Genomic DNA, 4,189 nt, shown 5'->3' on the forward strand with positions numbered 1-4,189 from the left:
ACAGGGACTTGACCTGCCTGGGGGCTGGTGAGGGAATGAAGAAAAGACAAAGACATGGCACATAGAAAGACTGGAATTTGAGGGTGCTAAGCTCTCTGATAGAGAAACCCCAGTATCATGGAAGCTAAGTGTAGTTGTCATATAAAGTTGAACAGAGAGGAGTGACTATTGCATACAGCTGAATGAGGATATGGGGTTATTACACACTGATAAACAAGGTGGCAGGATTGTTATACACAGCTAGATCAACAAAATGGGTTTAGCCAACGACCTCTATAGGAGCACTCTCTGAAGGGGCCTTGGCTTACTTGCTTTGAAGGGGAGCAATCTTCTGAGGGCGAAATGGGAGAAGCTATAGAGGACATCTTCTGCATGACTGTCAACATCTGTACACGATGACAATGGTTTATCAAGAAATTAATGTACCTAAAAATGATGCCCATGGGGAATGAGGTGGATGGAAACCGATTCTGACTTATTTTCTTATAATAATCAAATATAAATCATTTTATATATTTCTTTTCTTAGATTAAGAAAACTTAAATGTCTATAAACAATCACAAGAAACGTAGTGTCATTTAGAAAGATACAAAATTTCATAAAAGAGCCAAAGGAGAACCAAAATTGCTTTCGTAACTTTGAAGAGGACTGTTAATCTTGCAGTATTGCTTTAGACTTTTTTATACACAGACACACAAACACACACCCAATAAACACACGGGGGAGGAGAGAGTGAGAGTGAGTGAGAGTTTAATTCCTTACAAAGAGTCTCATTTCTTGTTTATTTACTGTTACATAAAGATTATTTTTATCCCATTGCAAGTTGTGAAGGTCACAAAATGTACAATGTACAGTTGAAAATAAATGAAGATATGCAATTACTTTTGTAATATTAAATGTCAATTTTTTCATGTTCTTGCTTGTATGAGTTAACTGCTGTGGACAGTTAGTTGTGTATCTGTGAATATCTGCTTAGCAGATACTTCTTTGCAAATAATTTAATAACTTAAGTTTTCTGTCTTGATACTCAAAATGAAAGTTAGGCAGGTTCTGTTTTCACTAGACAGAAATGACAATTTGGGGTTTATCTTCTCCTAGGAGCACTAAATTTTCCCTCTCCTGTGAACTTTCTGCTTATTTTGTCCCCTTTTCCTTAACTTATTAATTAATGTTCTTTTTGTTATGTTTTAATAAATTTATTTATTTTGCATCCTGGTCACAGTTTTCCCTCCCTTCTCTCTTCCCAGTCCATGCCCTCTGCCCCCCCCCCCCCACTCTGTTTCCTCCTCCTCCATTTCTGTTTAGGAAAGGGCAAGTCTCCCATGAGTATCAACAAAACATGACATATCAAATTGCAGTAACACCATGTATTAAGGCTAGGCAAGGCAACCCAGTATGAGGAGTAGGGTCCCAAAAGCTGGCAAAAGAGTCAGAGTCAGAGACAGCCCCTGTTCCTGCTCTTAGAAGCCCCATGAGAGGACCAAGCTACACTGTAACATATATGCAGAGTGCCTAAGTCAGTCCCATGCAGGCTCCCTGGTTGTCCTTTCAGTCTCTGTGAGCCCCTATGAGCCCAGGTAAATTGATTAAGTGAGCCTTGCTATGGAGTCCTTGTCCTTTCTGGCTCCTGTGTTCCTTTCTCCTCCTCTTCTGCAGGATTTCCCGAAATCTACCTAATATTTAGCTGTGGGTCTACATCTGTTTCCATCAGTAACTGGATGAAGCCTCTCTATAACAATTGGGCTAGGCACCAATTTGGCCACAGAAGATAGTCAATTGGGGCTACATATTCACTATCACTAGGTGTCTTAGCTGGGGTCATCCTTGTAGACTCCTGAGAGAATCCTTTATGCCAGGTTTTTTTTTTTTTGTTGTTGTTGTTTTAGAGGCATTTTATTTAGATAACTAAAAAATATTAGATGTTCAGAAGCAGTCAGTGTACAATGAAAGAGACCAAACCAGTTACTTTATCGTGTAAATCCTCTTCTTCCAAACTAAGAGAAAAAAGGCGTTCTGCTTTAAGGGAAAAGTCACAAAAATAGGCCAATATATTTTTCTTCTCCATAACATAAACAGCTACAAGAAATGTAAGTGTAAAATGTAAATTGTCGGTTGGCTTGCTCATTCAAGACAGCAGGCTGTGGCACTACATGAGCAGGTAATCCCTCCTGCCTGCACCTCATACACGCAGCTACTTTCACTCACAGGAACACCCAGTAGTTGTTCGTGCACTGGAGCTAATTCATATTCCCCAATATTTTCTGCCTTCCTTGCCACAGGCAGAGAGTCACTCTGAAGGCGGATGCTTTTCTCTGCTTGTGTAGTCCATAAACTATATGGCACCTAAGGCCTGGTGCTCAGGCCTTAACTTCAAGGAGTTGAAGAATAGATGGAATCTGAATTCTCTGAAGCAATTTCTTCCAGCTCCTCTTCCGCTGTTTCTTGAAAACCGACCTTTGGCTTTGCCAGTTCCCCGCTGTCTTCCTCAGGAAGCACGCATTTCCAAAGGCCATAGGTTTTTTCCTACTACAGTTTGCCACAATCTCAATGTCCCATCTTCAGAACCACTGGCATAGGAATAAACCTCACACAGTGAATGGGGCCAAAGTTACCTTTGTAGGATTCTAATTCTTCTCCACTATTGTAGTTATACTTATACAGTTTGAAGTCTTCTCCACCTGCAGCAAGAAATTCCTTCTCAGGATGAAGAGACGCGGCAGAATTGATGGTTGCAGGAGCTTCAAAGGGTTTAATTGGCTCCAGACTTACTGCACTATGAAAAGCAATAGTCCGCACATAAGTGAGAACCAGGACCTCCCCCTCAGGGATATATTACATGCTGCTAACAGACATGTTAAAATTCACAGATTTCACTTCAGTCATTGTAGCATGATCCCAAAGACGAACAGTTTTATCATCAGCTGAAAGAATCTGTTTATCCTCGCTGCACCACAGAGCCTTTTTAATACCGAAAGTGAGACCACTAATTTCCTTAGGTTCTGCCTCAGGTTTGTTCAAGTCATATATGCGCAGCAGTTTATCCTGCCCCCCCAGTTAACAGGTAGTTGCTATCCTGTGTGAAATCCACAGTCTTGACAATGTGCTTATGAGCCAGGGTCATCAATTCATCTCCCGTGACAGCATCCCACACTTCGGCCGTGAAATCTGCAGCTGCTGTGGCAGCTTTGGTGGCATCTTTATTCAACGTTGCACCCCAAACAGCACCTTTATGACCCAAAAATGTTCCAATCCAGTCTCCTGTATCTCCCTGGCGGAGCATAGGTTTGCCATCTTTACAGGCGCTGATCAGAAAATAGCCGTAAGGTGTGATGCCTCTGAAGGCCAAGTCCACCACGGGCCGCGTGTGGCTGGAGCAAGTGAGCAGCGTCTGCCTCATGGCCATGGCGGCAGCGAGCGGGGTGATGCGAAGAGCAGACCGTGGGTGTCCTTCTCCTCAGTCCCCGCGGCGCCCCGCACTCACACAGGTGTCCACGCTACTCGCAGCCGCCAAGGGAGGGAGGGAGGGAGGGAAGGGGGAGGGGAGCGCCGCGCCGCGGAGCTGGCCTGTCACCACCCACCGTCCACACCATAGCGGCAGGAAGTGCTGTCCCAGGTTTTTTTATCTGACTCCAAAATGCTCCCCCTTTCTAGTACTCTTCTCCTCCACTCACCTCCCTCAACAAGATCAATAAAACCACTATTAAAATATCTGGTTCTTTGAGAAAGTTGGAGAAGTCCTAGTTTGCTCTAGTGATCTTAAATTTTACTTTTTATTTTTAAATTGTGTGTGTGTGTGTTATGTGCTTTATGTACTATTGTAGACCAGGGGAAGTGGCCATGTCCCTTGCAGTTGGAGGTACAGTCAGTCATGAGCAGCCTGGTGTGCTTGGTGGGGACTGAATTCAGGTCATTTGCAAGAGCAGTATGTATTCTTAATGCATCTCTGTGGCCCCTAGAGGTTTGATTTTGATATTTCAGAATGAATGTTGACCTTTGTTTTTCTATACTATCTCACTTTTCTTCAGATGTCTAACAGGATGGCTTGGATTGATTGACTTTCATGTATCCACAAATCTTATTTTCCTTGTGTGGATCTGTGGGTTGTACATTTTCTTCCCACTAACTAGTCTGAGAAAGTTTTTGTTTGGTGTTTGGTTTTAAACAATGTTTTCACTCAGTTAAAGCATTG

The 4,189-nt window shown here is 42.8% G+C and overlaps 1 pseudogene; it reads right to left on the reverse strand.

Moving 5' to 3' along the window:
• Positions 1-2,169: 2,169 nt before the first annotated feature.
• LOC121463941 lies at positions 2,170-3,403 on the reverse strand (annotated as a pseudogene).
• Positions 3,404-4,189: the final 786 nt, after the last annotated feature.

Source organism: Microtus oregoni, unplaced genomic scaffold (assembly GCF_018167655.1).
Source record: "Microtus oregoni isolate MIOR12 unplaced genomic scaffold, Mior012 000027F_ref0000203, whole genome shotgun sequence".
Taxonomy (NCBI): Eukaryota; Metazoa; Chordata; class Mammalia; order Rodentia; family Cricetidae; genus Microtus; species Microtus oregoni.